Source organism: Gavialis gangeticus, unplaced genomic scaffold, assembly GCF_001723915.1.
Source record: "Gavialis gangeticus isolate Ggan-Ray unplaced genomic scaffold, GavGan_comp1, whole genome shotgun sequence".
In the NCBI taxonomy this organism is placed as follows: Eukaryota; Metazoa; Chordata; order Crocodylia; family Gavialidae; genus Gavialis; species Gavialis gangeticus.
This window is the reverse complement of record NW_017728994.1, coordinates 29,839,604-29,855,240: the sequence shown is the minus strand read 5'-3', so window position 1 is coordinate 29,855,240 and position 15,637 is coordinate 29,839,604. Positions and strand designations below refer to the sequence as shown.

Below are 15,637 nucleotides of genomic sequence, written 5' to 3'. Positions count from 1 at the left end.
CAGGGTGGGTGGAAAAGTCAGGCGGGGGGGTGAGGTCACTGAGAGGTTGAGGATATGTCCAAGTTTAGGTTTGTTTCCTAGGAAGCACAGTCATTCTTATGGATTCCAAAAGAAGTTGTGATATATATTGTATGTTCTTGCCTGTTTGCCTCCACCCAAGTATATCTGTGGTGCTAGAAAGAACACATGATCCTGTACAGCATAGTTTAGGTGGCTGCTGGAAGACCCAGGAAACCCTCATGAAGAAGGTGGTCCAGAAAGATGAGGCACCATTAAAACCTGTTGTCTTGTTCATCACCCCACAATGAGTGATTCACTCAAGGATGTCTCTTATAGCCCCATTTACAGGGCTTGTCCTTTATCTCAAGCTACCCTGGTTCAAGTTGTCAGTTTGGAAAGTCTCTGAGTCAGTCCCCAAGAACAACCAAAATACCACTTCTCCCATAATCAGTGTTGCTACAATATTAGCATGCTCCCGCTGTTCAGCTTCTTAGAACAGGGCCCTACCTCTCCTCGGGACAGGACATTTGTAAAGGACTAGGATTGGGCAGTCAGGATAACCACCTGTGTGGTGAGGGAAGGGTCCAGAAGCTTGAATTGGAGACCAAGGTAGGAAACAAAAGGAGCTCAGGGATGAGCCAGGTCAGGAACCAAGTCAGAAACCAGAGTCGGAGTGTGGAGCCAAAATCAGAAAGAGATCTGGAATTGAAGTTAGAGTTGCAGGGCTGAAACCAAAGTCAAGTAGTGAGCCTAAGTCAGGACAAGGTGAAGTGTTCCAAGCAGAACAGGAGCATGGCAAGGCACTCTTGCTCAGGCAGCTTACTGCCATTTGCTCTGGGCTTCTAAAGGCCTAATTTTGCGGCCTTTGGCAGTCTAGTCCCTGACTACTTCCAGTTGAAGCTTGAGGAAAGATTCTCTCCAGCTGGGTTTAGACTCATTACAACAACTTCCAGCCATCAGCCTTCCAGAGGGGCTGTGCAAACTTCCAGTTGTTCACTCTGACCTGGTGTGACCTCATCTGTTTTCCAGAACTGATCTGAACCATGTCCCATGTTGGTTAGGTGCAAAACCACCAAGGACCAGACCATCCTATCACAGTAGTGCAGGCTGGAATACAACAGGGGCAGATTTTGCCCTTGACAACTGAGGGGGTAGAAAAATGGTTTAGAACCAGCTTTCCTCCTGCTTTCACCCCTGCACCTGCCCTACAGGTGAACTCAGTGCAGCTTAACTCCTATCACAAATACTTCAATCCGTCTTTCTCCTAGGAAGTAGCATTTTAAGCAAAACTGTGGGAGGGCTGGGGGAGCTGTGGTAGAATGGCTGAGACCCAGTGCTAGTGTATCAGGAGTTTGAGCCTTGGACTTGTGCTAAAGATCACCCCTGAGTGACCTAACTGTCACTGCATACCAATCATTCACCTCAAGAGTCAAAAGCATCTTGGTGATGCTAGCCCTTATTGCCTGGTGTCTTAACCACGCTGAACTAATGGACCTCTAGGCATGGGCGGGCCTTTGACCTATTGCAGGGTGGCTTGGGGAACACTGCTGCAGCCTTAGGCCTCACTGTCTGAGCTGGACAATGGGTTATGGAGCAGTGAATATGAGAAGCCTAAAGTTACCCAAGAACAAGTCACTACATCCAACTGTGAAGGACTAATCGTTCTGGTTATTAGAGCCAGATGGCTCTGAGCTACTTCTGCCCTTGACTCTGCCAGCAGGTGTCACTGCATGAAGCAGAGCAGGAGACAGCAGTCATGGCTGCTCTGTTCCCCCCACTTGTCCTGGCAGAGAAGGTCTTAGGCACACTGGCTATGAGAGAGCAGCTAGGCCAACACTCCCAACCCAGCCTCTCCATCCGCCAGGTGGACACAGCATTTGTTACCCTGCCTGTCCTAACAAAAATCACTGAGAGATGCAGAATCCAAGAGATGCAAATCCCCATGTTTTTAATGATTTGGGACATTTCTCAGCAGAATTTGGCTTAGCAAGAATCTCATGTGGTGCCGGAGAGGTGGTAGGAAATATTTCTCTGAGGACTGAGGGGCCTGCTTCCCTGGAAGAAGACTGGAGCATTTGAGGAATTATAAATAACAGGTGACAAGAGACAGAACTTCTGAAACAAGCAATCACTGTGTCACCTCCCTCCACTCCCCTTCCGCACTGGGCTTCCAAGCAACTTCCTTCGTACTGTAGCTCAGGGGCAGCCACTGAAGGTCCCCTGAAGCCCCAAATCAGCTAGAGCCTTAATCAGTGTCTCCACATTTGTCAGTTGAACAAGTGTCTGCCTACAGGGCATCTGCTTTCCTCTTCCTGCCTTCCTTCTGTCTCCTGGTTACTTGTTTGCTTGCTTGTGGGACTGAAGGTGCATTCCAGCTGCTCCCACCCCTGTTCCTGTATCACCAAGGCCAACAGAAGCAATTCTAGCTGCTGCTAAGTGGAGAAGCAGGTATGGGATGCCACTAAGGCTAACAGCATGGGTCTCATCCTGGCTCAGAGCTTTTGGAAGGTGGAGTAGTTTTGCTCTTTATAGACGTAAGCGTGTGTGTGTGTGCGCGTGCACGTGCGTGCGTGTGTGTGTTCTGTGCTCCTGTAAGCAGCTCCTTCACCCAGAATGACTCTCCAAAATTCTTCCATTCTACAAGCATATGTTGATTTCAACATTTTTAACACAAAAAGTAGTCAGTCAGATCCTTTTGACTTCCTCATTTTCATTTTAATAACCACAAAACGCTTTAGTTCTATATGGTTAAAAAACCTTTGTTTCCAACTTTATCATTCCATTTCTACATTTATCTTACAATACCCCATTACCCATTGAATTATATAGCCCACGTTACGTGTAATTTTGTACAGTCTTCTTTAATTTGGAGATAACAAAATGAAGTTTTCTGATGTTTTTGATCCCTCCAAAGCTGTGTCTGAATTTCCTTTTTGTGAACAATTTTAAAATTTCACATTTCGTTGTAAATTTGACACAAAAGCACTTTTTGAAATTTCCCATGGAAATTTCCCATTTTCCAGGTAGTGCTTGTTTGGGTCTTTCTGCTGTCAAATGCAAGACTTAGTTGTTCTTTGGCCCCTGCAGTGGGCTATAATTGCAACATCTGCACGTTCACAAGATGTCGCAGTTATTTAGGTCTTGATCCTGCAAAGCACTCATTATTTCTCAGAGACACTGAGCAGCCTCAGAGTGAGGAACATGAAGGAGAGCTGGGAGTGCTCACCACGTGGCAGGATTGGGTCCTTCATAGATCTGTTCCCCAGACGTACCAAACTTGAGCAGCTCCTGCTACAGCCAGTGGACTTCTCAGGATGAGGACCACCTGTCTCCTGGGATGGACCAGACTAATGCAGCTGGCCTGATCTCCAGGCTGTGAAGGGGGAATCCTCTCCTTGTGGCTGTACTATGAGTTCTTCCCACCTTCAACTCCAGACAATGATGCTGAAGTAAGAGAGAGGGGCTTGGATGTTTAGTCCCTCTGTGCAACAAGAAAATATGAATAAAGAAAGGGGCATAGTGATGCCAGAACCTCTCTCTACATGTTGGGGTGTCTTCTGATGAAATCACAAGAAGAATATAGAGGACCCAGCAGGGCTACTGTGAGCCAGTGAAAGGACAGCAACATCAGCTGGAGAACGTGGAGCCCACAGAACCTTAATGGTTCCCCACTAAATTTCAAGTTTTCCCCTGCTTGTGCCAAGATGTATCCTGGCTTATCCTAAAAAACAGGTTTGTGGGAGATAGGCTTTATATATGATACTCACTTCAACATACACAACTGGAGGTTTCTGCTTAGGTCCTTTCATGTGACAAAAACGGTGTCCATATCTTTCTCTGTGTGTGTTTTGGCATTTTTGTCTATTTGGGAGCTCTTGGCTGACAGATCCCATGTTACCAGGGATCACTACGTGGAAGTGGCTCGTGTCAATCCCCTCCGCTTAGGTGAGTCCTGAAAAAACCTGGCCTGGACATGGCAGTAGTAGCTTCACTGTGGAAAAGGTTTGTGCAGCATACACCACAATCATGTGTGTTGTACCCAAGAGACTAGGCCAACTGAGGATGGAACATGTTCACCCAGCTGGAAAGCCAACAGAAATAGAGTAGCCTCTTGGAGTTGCTTATTGCAGTAACATCTGAGCACTTCACTTTCATCAATAGATTTATCCACACAACACCCTGGAATGTATTTTCCCCATTGGGAACTAATGTACAGGGCACATGAAGTGCCTTGCCTGAAAAGATCTGTGGCTAACTCAGGAACTGAACCTAGATCTCATAGATTTAGCCCCAGCTTATTTCACTTTCTTGATATAATGCTGTTCTCTCTGTCAACTCTGTAGGCCTCTTCAGATATATGGCTTACATCTTCACTGTGTACTAGCCTACCCAGAAACCAACAGTTCATCTCAGCATGCAGTCAAACCTGGTTTCAAAGGTTACTTAAGGAACCACTAAAACCTGACTGCTTGTTGTAGAACAGACTTTTGACTAAAGATAAAGCTGAGGTGCCCTGCTATCCTTGCAGGATAGTTTAAAGATGCCATTGAAAATGGGGAATGGGTGGGATGTTGCCTCATGAGGGTACTGCTTTAACTATCCAAAGGCATAGGACAGAGGAAAAGAGAGCTGATGCTGGGGGCCTGGTTCTGCAGTCCTTCCTCAGGCAACACTTCTGTTGATTTTAGTGGGAGGTTTGCTTGGGTCAGGCCCATCATGACAAACATAGCCCCACGGCAGGTAGCAGTGGAGATCTCAGTCCTAAAATGCAGGTGGCCTTTCAGAGGCTCTGGAGGGAGGAAAAAAGGGACTAAGTCTGTTTTAAGGTCTGGGTAGATAAAGCTTCTAGGTGATCTTCAGTCTCATTGGTCCCTTGGATTCCTTTGCTGGATACTTAGGGCCAGCTTGGACACACACACCGATGAAAACCAAGAGGACTCTGGCAGGTGCTGCTTCTAGGGTTGTCCTAGAAAATACCAAATGTGACTAACAGTGGTCCCTGGATCTAAAAAACTACTTGCTGTCTTTCCAACACTTTCTTCCACTGGCAGGAAATCTGAGGCTGACAGCAGAATTTGTCTTCGTAAGCAGCTCAATGCCCTGTCCATGGATGGGAGAGCATCACAGCATTTCTAAGACCTGCTGCTCCAGGGCCCTTCTACCCATCCACTGCAGTTTATAATCTCTCCTTCCTCACCACTGCCAGGCAGCATTTTAAGAAAAATGGGTGCAAAACCCAGGAAACGTGTGTCTTATTAATCACCATTAAGGTTGACAGGGTGGGGCCAAGTCTGGAAGCTGGCAGTTGTTCACACATCCTAATGCAGTGGGGAAACTGGAAAGTCTACTTCTGAACCGTAAACAAGGCCCTGGAGCTGAGCCCGGAGTGACTCAGATGAAATCAGAGGAGCTTTCGGTGTGTTTACAAGATTCCTTTCAATCTGACACTAAGATGGACAGGGCCAAAGCAGACTTGCTGGGGCATTCTCCACCTGCCAGTCTTATCAAGGGAAGCATCTCCTCCCTTGTGGCTCACCAGAATCATTAATAATGTAGCAGAGAGACCCAGAGTCACAGCTAATGCCTAGGTACAGGTAAAGTGGTCAGACTTTTATCTCAGAGCAGCAAATGGAAGAACAGGAGCCTTCTTGCTGAGAAAAGGGAGGTGCAGAAATATACCCACATTTCACATTCAGCTCAGCTTAGTTGCAGATTTTTTCCAACCCCCTATCATGCCCACAGCCTGCTGTGAACCCATCTGGAGTTCAAGATGTTCTCTGCAATTCACTTCCAGCTACCTGTCTCTTAAAAATGGAAGTACAGCCTTCACCCTGGCATCTTGAGTCCATCAAGATGGAGTGTTGCATTCTGGGACCTCTGTAGGAGGCAAGAAGGAACATGTGTGAAGCCCTTGGGCTCTTATCAAAGTGCCAAATACTATCACCTAGCTAAAGTCTGGACACTTCTGTTAGTCACCTTGCTTATCTGTAAGTCTTGGGTCTTCCTCCTGCTTCCCGTTGCCGGTTCTTTCCTTTAGCTTCTCTCTACAAGAGGGAATAGAGCAAGGTAGATAGAAAGGAAAGCAGGATGCTCCTCATCCTCACCACACTGAAAATGTCCTTATGCTACATTGAGGTTTCTGTGGCCCTTGAGTCTCCCATCTTCTTCACAGGAGATTCTGGGAGCACCTATCAGCAGAGGAGATATGTCCCCAGGCCCAAGTCTCCAAACAGATCACTTGAGATCTGCTGTCTTGTTTGGAAAGTCCGTCTTTTCTGGAGACAAAATTCCAGGTTTCTATCTTGATCTGAGGCCAAAACCAGCTCAGTTGCAGAGCAGTCTTGGTAAAGTTCTGACAAGAGGACCTCACAATAAATTCTCACCCCAAGAATCCTTCCCCATTTATCCTCCCTGCAGAGCAGCCTTCCTGATACACTAATAGTGATACCAAATGATGGTTTATCTATTTACTTTGTGCTCTCTGTGCTGAAGAATCCAAGGATCTGTGGTCACCAATTTTTGGTGTTTTTTTTCCCCCTAAATAAGTGAAGTGGGGATTATTTCAGGGCACACTGAATTCTTGGCAGGCAGGTTAATAAAGCTGTGTGAATAACTAAATTTTCAGCTCAGTTACCAAGCTGAAACCAAACCAAACTAAACCATGCAGGGTTGGGATTGCCCCAAATAATATCATTTTACTCTTCTCATCAAAACAAAAGGTAGGGACAAAATCATTTAGTGAAAACATTAAAAAATGTTTTGTTTGGCCTGAAATGTTTAGCTTCTTTTTCTGGGGACATTTAAACTAGTTTTGAGTCAATTAAATTTGGCTAAAGTTGGTTTCAAAATCTGATTTCAGAAATGAATTTGGATTTGAAAAGATCAGAAATGAAATGTTTTTACTTTTTCAATATTCTCCCTTTTTTATAAGTGAAAATGATTTGCAAATTCTGGTGCTGGTAATCCCCAAACAGAATTTTTCCGCAAATAAATTTATTGCAATAAACTTCCACCCCAGCTCTCATGGTCTGGACTACACAAAGCCTGTATAAGCCAAAGGATAAGCATTTGGCTTGGACATGGGACCCTGGGAACAGGTGGTTGCAGACCATTTTCAGAACTGGGTAATGGTGCCCCAAGCCAAGCTACCACCTTAATGACTGAGAGCCATAAATCCTGAAGCTGGTGCACTTGGCTTCCCATCAGCTCTCTGCGAGTTGCTGGGCCATCCCAAAAGGAAACTGCTGAGGCCTGAAGAGGGATAAATTCCTCTCTTGTAGACACTACCTCTAGTTCCTAACACACGTGCCGCCTCTAGTCCCGTGGATAGCTTAGGTCACCCAGGCCTGGGTTTCCCCCTAAATATGAATAGTTGGGTCACCCAGGTTTCTATACTGTATCAGCTGCTGCTCTCCCTCACCTTGACTCAGTGATGGTTCTCCAGGTGTCCTTTCTTACCCTTCACATAGTGTTCCTTCCTTCTCCACAGCCCTTCTGTAGCCCCAGCACTGGTCCAGGTGCCCTATCCTTTCTTTCCGAGTAGCATTCATTACATAGGAGAGGCCCCAATGAGTGCTGAATTGTGCAGTGATGGTTCCTTCAGGAGGAGGTTCACCATAAACTCTCTACTTTTTACTCCTGAAGGACGTCTGAACAGCTGGACATCCTTACAGTCCATGCTGTTCAGTCAGTCAACGGGAAGCTATTCTGTAGTTCTTCCCTCTCTTTATATCACATTATGGGGGCTGGGACTTATGTTTTGTGGCTCTGTGTCTGGTTCTAGCTGGGTATTGGCTCCAAAGTATCTTAGGGTGAGGGTCATACCACAGAGGAAAATAACAAGCCTAAGTCAGACACACGTTAAGATTGTGTTGCCTCTGAATGGTGGGGCAAAAGGGGAATCTTCATCCTGGCCATTAATGAGACTGTATTGCAACCACCCACCTCACCATGGCATTTGACCCATCACTATTTCCCCCCATTCTTAGATCAGGTGATATGTTGGGTAACTCAGATGACCCTGTGTGGCAATTATGCTATTTTCATGCAGTCACTCTACATTTATAGCTCCCTTTTATCCCAAAGGTCCCTGCAGTACTTCACAAACTCATAATCCTAAATGTATGTAAGGAGAATGGCCTCCCCCAGGGAAATATAATCTCATCCCCTCAATGTCCATTCAAAAAAGCCGCTTAGTATGTTGTACAGAAGTGCTACAGAGTGGTTTAGAGTAAGGACTACAGTGGCAGAGAAGGACAGAACAATGTAACCTGAGATCTAAATTCAGATCCAGGTATCTCCACAATGGAGTAGCAGTTTGTGGAGGACTGGGATTGCCAAGCCTTGGAAGTACAGCTTTCACTGCGCTGTGGGTCTTCCTTCTTCAAGGATAGTGAGAGAGCACCTCGCACCATGACTTGTCCCCCAGACATCGTTTCCATCCAGCCCTTGCCCATAGTATGAATCCCGAACCACAGGGATGAATTCACGTAGTACCATGTCACCAGCTTGTGCTGGAGCTAGACAAGGATTTCTGTACCTGTGGGGTCACCTGTGTGTCCTAGACTCCTCTGACTACCCTGCCTGGGAAGTACATCTCCTCCGTGTGAACCTGAAAATCAGATGCATGCAGAAAGCATTACACATTGTACTTTTTATTGACAACATCCTCAAGGCAAAAAAAGACAAGGTGGTAGAAGGAAAAATATTTTTTTTAAAATGGAGAAGGAGCTGTAGCAAAGTCCTATCCCACCACAGCATCCATTGCAATGTGGAACCAAATCATCTTCAGTACATGAAGAGGGAGAAGGAAACCAGGGCCAGACACCTTCTTTCCTTCCTTGAAAATGAAGGATCCTAGTTGTTGCCCCACAGATGGTCTGGCTCTTCAGTATTCCCCAGAGTGGTCCTGGGATCTGCTCCCCAGTCATTCAACCTGAGGGACCTGCTTAGTTGGGGAAGATCTCAGAGAGGTCTCAAAAGCTGCTTGTGACCTCAAGGCTGAATGCAATTGTGGCAGCTATGGAATCATTGTCGCAGACTGTTGATTGAAAAAATAAAAGTAGTAAAAGGAGATTTGGAAATATTCAGCATGCTAGTGGGTGAGTGTGGGGAGCTCCCAGCTGAGTGTGTGACAGGAAGCCACTTCCCCATTCTGAGCCTCCTTTTCCAATTTCTATGCTCTATTTAAATTGCAAGCACTGGTTCTGCTTTAATTAGAGTCTGTACAGTGCCTAGCATGATGGAACCCCGTATCAGCACACATCACTTTAACAACTACAAGTCACTTCGGGGCATAGCCATAGAGAACCAGGAAAACTCTAGACCAGGAATGACCAGCAACCATCAACAGGTAAGCAGCACCAGAAGGGCTTACACAGAGCAACGTACATGAAATAAATGCCCCCATTCACACCTAACACGAAGGCAGGAGAATACAGAAAATGTCCGGGGTTGAGGCAGGAAATGGAAGTCTGATGTTAATCCAGTTCAAATACTGATTGATAACATGGGAAAAGGCATGAAGAGTGGGGGAAGAGACCTGTGGACACTTAGGTGGGCTCCTTCTTATTCTCTCCCATCAGCAATGGTGGAGCCAAGCAAAGTATTTCTAGCCATTTCTGTAGTCTAATATTTACTAGTAATTCAACTAAGCTCCTTGGCTTATGCCTACAGCACTCAAGGAGTTTCCCAAATGGTCTCCTATTTGAGTACTAGCCAGGTTCTCCACTCCTTAGTTTCCAATATAAAATGATAAGGGGATGCAGTCAGTCCAGGAAGACTGAAGGCTTGATAAACTACTAGGAGTCACGGAAGTTAGATAGGGACTGATAAATAACAGGCTTGTTCTCCGATTCAGTAAAATCAATGGGAGAACATCCATGGATCCCAGTGGGCTTTGAATAAGATCCTGTAACACAGAACAACCTGGAGGTTGAAATGCAAAATCTCATATTTTCTTGCATATGTCACATACCTTTTCCCCAAAATCAGTCCCCCAAAGTTGGAGAGAATGTATTAAGTGGGGAAGCTGATTTTCTGCCTTGGACAGAATACCAGCTTTGATTCTTACTACACAATCTAGCAGCTGTGGCCTTACTATTCAGGTAGATGAGGGGGTCAACTGACTTAATGGTTCCTTGTGCTTTATTCCACAGATGTTAATAACTGTCGCTCCTTTTTAATGGTCTTGATATTCCTCTAATCAAGCTAATCTTCCTCAGGGAAATAAGACATCTAATTAAAGACTCTAACTAAAGCAGAACTAGTGTTGTCTGCTAGCTGTTCTTGGTCTGTCTCCTCCTATTTCACAGCCCTGGAAACTCTTTAGCTCTTTTCAAAATATTAGATTTACCCATGGAGACCAGTAGTCAGCAGCGACTAGGGTTTCAGCTGTAGTTAAGCAGGAAAGGGAGCAAGTGAACTGAAGATTAGCCCCTGTCCCTGGTTTATACAGCTAAGACTCTGGAAAAATCTTTTTCTCTTCATTCTGCCTTTCAAAAACAAGGTATGTGCTATATTCTGAGATATGTCATATGCAAGAAAACATAATAGCTAAAGATGGACTGGTAGTGTTAAAAATCTGTTAGCAAAGAGTTTGCCAAATTGTGGGGCAGGCATGAGGTGTACAAATGTCTACAAAGAGCAGACGATACTAGTATGAACAATAGGATTATAAAAGGCCAGTCACCAAGATGTGAATGATCAACAAACAATTTAGTGTGTAATGAATACACGTCAGCCAAACAGTGAAAAAGAAACATTGCTCTCTTCTGGGAAGCTATCAAATCAGACAAGGGCAATTATAAGTACAGAGGCTCCTTTAAGGATCTATTAAGAGCAGATTTAAAAAACTGAGCAGGCCTGGTCCAAAGTGGATGTAAGCCAGACTGGCTCAGGTGAAATGTATCAGATGGCCATGGGGGTAACCCAATATCTGCATCAAACGCAGCAAGGGCAAGGCAGGTGTCCCTAGAAGTGATGGGATCAGCAGGGGCAAATGGAAAGTTCAGCTAAACATCAGAAGAAGCTTCCCAATGCTGAGATCTATGGACTGTGGAGCAGTGTCCCGAGGGAACACGGGTTCTGGAGTCACTTTCAAGTGGACTGGACAAAGCACCCAAGCACAGAATAAGCCAGCAATGGCCCTCCAGGGAAGCAGTGCCAAAATAACCTAAGATGTCTTCCCTCATGGCGGTAGCTTAAGAGATAACAAGGCACAGCTTACAAGGCATGTAACTCTTCCAGGGACGCTGCACACTGCGAGCAGCAGCACATCCAAGCTAGCATTAAACCAGCGATCAGGACTCCCTCAGGCTCCCAAATCCTCGCCGGGAAGTTTGGCTCATCAGCAGCCCCAACGTGAATTTCTTCCTTTGCCCAAGCAGACTGCTGATTAACTAGGAATTAAGCTGGCATGAGACAAGAGCTTGTTGATGTCTCTATAATGCTTCAGCTGATAGACAAAAATAACTTTCATGTCATCTCTTCTGCTTCATCTTCTACAAACATGTCCCACACTGCTGGGCTGTCAGCCAAGGTCCTCCTGACACTGCAATATTATACTTGTACTGCAACAGGAAGAGACATGTACACTCACATATCCGTACCCACACTCACATACACTCACTTGTGGATGGATACACAAGGCATTTATGCAAAAACACCAACATTCACACACAGAGACACAGACACCCACACACTCAGCTATAGAGGTATATTTTCACAGTACACCCACATACAAAAACTTGTATCTCTATATACAAACCTTGAAGGGCCCACACATCACAATCCACACCCGCAGTCACAAACATATGTAAATGAACAATTGCACATCCTGTGATCATACACAAACATACTAATACACACACATACTTTCACTTGTGCAAACATGCACAGTCTAAAACTACACACAAACACAAGCAACCGTATACACAGCTGCCCACTCACAGAATACTGTATATAGCAGGGTGGCTTCCCCTTTTAAGGGCCTGGGGAGGTCTGGGTACAGCCAATCCTTTTCTGAGCCAGGCTGGCTGGCAGGTGAGAGTGATCTACTGATTAGGGCAGGATTCCAGCCAGAAGATTTAAAAAGAGCACCCAAGAAGGGAGAGGGGGTGGCAAGCTGTGAAGAATGATACTACAGCTGAAGGTAACAAGAGTAACTGTGGCCTGGGGGAGGTTGTTGGGGGTCTCGTCCATCCTTGCCCTGCTTCTATCCTTGGGGGATCAGGAAGGGACAGGGAGTTGATGCTGGGCTGCAGTTCTTTATGACTAAGAATAAACATGGGCTCTAAGAAGAACCAAAGAGTGGCTGAAAATTGTTTCTCAAGCTAGAGATCAGGAGCAAGTTTTACATCACAGCTTTGTCTCCATATGGGGTAGTAAGGAACTTAGTTTATGTCAACATGCAGGCTTCCAAAGGGGTTTTACCTATCACCAAGCAGCTTAGGCCACCCTATCTCTGGTATGCAATACAGTATCATCAGTGTGATAGCACTGAGAGGCCTAGGCCTGGATTAGAACCCCCATGGTGTGTGCTGCACTAGTACAAAAGCAAAGATGGTCCATGCCCCCAAAGAGCTTACAGTCTACATCCAAAATACCCCATCTTCTTCCAGCATTTCTGTGCTGAAAGCAGCCTGATACTGAGGGCATGAGCAGACAAACTATTTTCTCTAAAGTAAAGAAGAGGCAGGGCTTTACCATGCATCAGTAATTCCTACTAACTGCCCGTGTACCCAGTCTTTATGGGATATGGGATAGATGAACGCCAAAGCTTGGTAGCTAAGTAATCATCACAAGAGGGGAAGGTTACTATAACTGAGTTACCAGAGTATAGAAACAGGTACATGAGCAGTCACCATCAACCACCTGATGTAGAATAACACCCTGCTGCCTTTTCCCTTGCAGTAACTAATTTACTTGCTATACCCTAAGGCATGGGTATCCAACTAATTTGGTCTTGCAGGCCAAATTGAGGCCATGGGGCTTTTCATGGGCTGGACAACCCACTTCTGGCATCAGGGCAGCAGCTTGTCAATGCAGCTGCCAAAGCCTCTGTGTGGGTGCAGCTACAGAACCCAGAGGGTGAAGGCTGCTGCTGCTTCCCCACCCTCCTTTTCCCCTGCCACCATTTTTAATCACCAATGGTGATCAAAGACCTGGAATCAGTGACAGGTAAGGAGGTGACGTAAGTGAGCAGCAGCGACATTCATATCCTGATGACTGATGCATATCCTGATGCCAGTGCAGTGGCTCTGGTAGCTGAACCAATAGGCCCCTCACAAGCTACAATTTAGTCATTCAGGCTTGCATGCAGCCCACGAGCCACCATTTGGACATCCCTACCCTAAGATATTAGCACAAGCCCAAGTTTGGACTGGCTCCATGTCTCTGTTTGCACTGGTATAATATCAATATACTCACACCAATGCACATTTTACTAATCTATGTACACCATAGGTAACTCATAGGGGGCGCACAGAGGGGCACATGCCCCCCCCCCAAGATTGGTCACTGCCACTGGCTTCTGTGGGTGGTTGCCACTCACCCCCCCTCTCCCCGCCACTGCTGATGCTGCCGCCAATCTGCGGGCAATCGCTAATCGCCACCCCAGCACCAATGCTGACAACACTGCCACCCACAGATTGTGCCCCCCAAGTCTCGGGAGGCACCAGTCATTCCTGATGTACACTCTCACCATAGGACTTCCCCGCAGAAAGGCCCAAGGTTGTAAGTTCAAGTTCTCCTTTTGCTGACACATACCTAATTTTGTCTGCCACAAGTGGCTGACTCAGTGACACATATCCAGGTCTCTTAGGTGGGCTCCATTACTGCTCTACAGACTACCTATTTTATGCTGGGTTCTCGAAAACTCCCAGTGCACTCTCAGTTTACCATAGAATTATTTACATACATTTATTTCACTGCTGCTCTGGTGATTCATGCCTAGTTTTCAGTTACTCATAGACATTTGTTTTCTCTCCAAAGTAACTGGTTCCTCCCCAGCATATTAAAGTTTTAATAATTGAGCTTCTTTTTAGCTGGAAACAATTTTCTTTAAAAAGTTTATTATGTGCTAGTTGACAGAAATGATTAAATGCCAAAAGATTTTTTTTCATTACATGCAACTATTCTGGAATGAGGACATTCCCCCCTCCAAAAAATCTGAGACACTGCTGAAGTGAAACAGATGGCAGATTCTGCACTTTGGCAGCAGTGCTTAAAAGTAGCCACAGTAATCATCTTCTGTCTTGAAACTAAGCATGAGCATCTTCAGGACAGAAGCTTTGAGTTTGGGAGGGAAAAATCACATGTGGAATGCAACCATTCTTACAATGGTGATTATGTCTTAATTGTTAAATGACAGCTTCACATTAGCCTCAGATCACATTTTGGTAGGGAACAGCAAAGTCTTTCATAGCCTTCCCTTCAGGAATGAGGTTTCTTTCCTCACTTCTTTCCCACAATGGTCAAGCAACTTCATATATTCCTTAAAACAGCTGGAAAGGTAGGTTGACTTGCTTAGGAAATTAGTCATGGCATAAAGAGTTTGCAGACATCATCACCAATTTAATTCAATCAAGGTCAACAGTAAGTGAAAGTTGACATCTCCTGTCTGTTATTCATTAGCCTCTGTCAGATAGGGCTCCATCCAGTATGGAGTCCACATCACACAAAGCAGCATCTATAATGGGCTCCCTGTGCTCCTGTCTCAGCACTAAGGACAAAGACTGCATGAGCCACAGTGCCTGCACTTTCTTTTCACTCTGGATGTTGGGACTTTCCATACATCATCAACAATTCAGTGTCAGAGCTGTTCTCCAAGCAAACCCCATATACAAGTAGAATACCCAAATATGAGGTCAGTGTACCTGTGATTACAGTCCATGGTTGGTTAGGTCTTGATCCAAAGATGTTTGAAGTCAATGGAAAATTCCCATTGACTTGAAAGAGCCTTGGCTTAGGCCCCAATCTTACTCCCTTCCTGCATAATTTCCAGGGAGTTTTCTCTTTTCTCCTGGTGTGATCCTGGCTAAGGTTCCCCTCTGAAGCTCTGAGTGCAAGAATCCTTGATGTTCATATTTACTTGGCTCTCTTCACCTATCTCCTTTATCTCATAGGGCTTCCTGCAGCTGTCTGCCAATAGCTCTGTTTCTTCTAACTGGCTGTCCAGATGACATGTTCACATCCTTTCACAGCTCGTAAGGTGAACCATCTCCATCTCAATCAGCAGAAGTCTTTGCTGTCTCTAGCAGACCAGAGTCCTGTGGCATCGTCAGCTCTACCCTGCACCCTTCCCTCATACACCTGCTATTCCTTTCGGTCACTCTTGTAGGTGTACATCCTTTTATTTCTCTCTGCCTGTGAGGAGTCATTAAGGTTTTGGGGGCAGGGAGGATCTGTTTGTTCATTGTTTGTCCAGGACATGGAAACATGAGACTCTTGGCCATGGTGAAGGCTTCCAGACACTGCCACAGTTCATATAATAAAAGATACTGGTAATCATGCTTTGAAAACAGAAATTGCTGCCTCTTTTCTTGGAGAACCGAGGATCCATCAACATGATCCAGGCCTCAGTGTGAACTTTCCACTATAACTGAATTTGCTGTATTTCTTTTGTGGCAAACAAGTC

General features: G+C 45.5%; 1 long non-coding RNA gene across 4 annotated transcripts in view; it reads right to left on the bottom strand.

The window, feature by feature from the left end:
• Positions 1–8,633: 8,633 nt before the first annotated feature.
• Positions 8,634–15,637, bottom strand: part of LOC109287421 — a 39,081-nt gene continuing 32,077 nt past the window's right edge. For all 4 annotated transcript variants that reach the window (XR_002094856.1, XR_002094854.1, XR_002094855.1 and 1 more), the window contains 2 exons: positions 11,228–11,570; positions 8,634–9,040 (listed from right to left, as the gene is read on the bottom strand). This is a non-coding gene — a long non-coding RNA (uncharacterized LOC109287421). The remainder of the gene's footprint in view (positions 9,041–11,227; positions 11,571–15,637) is intronic.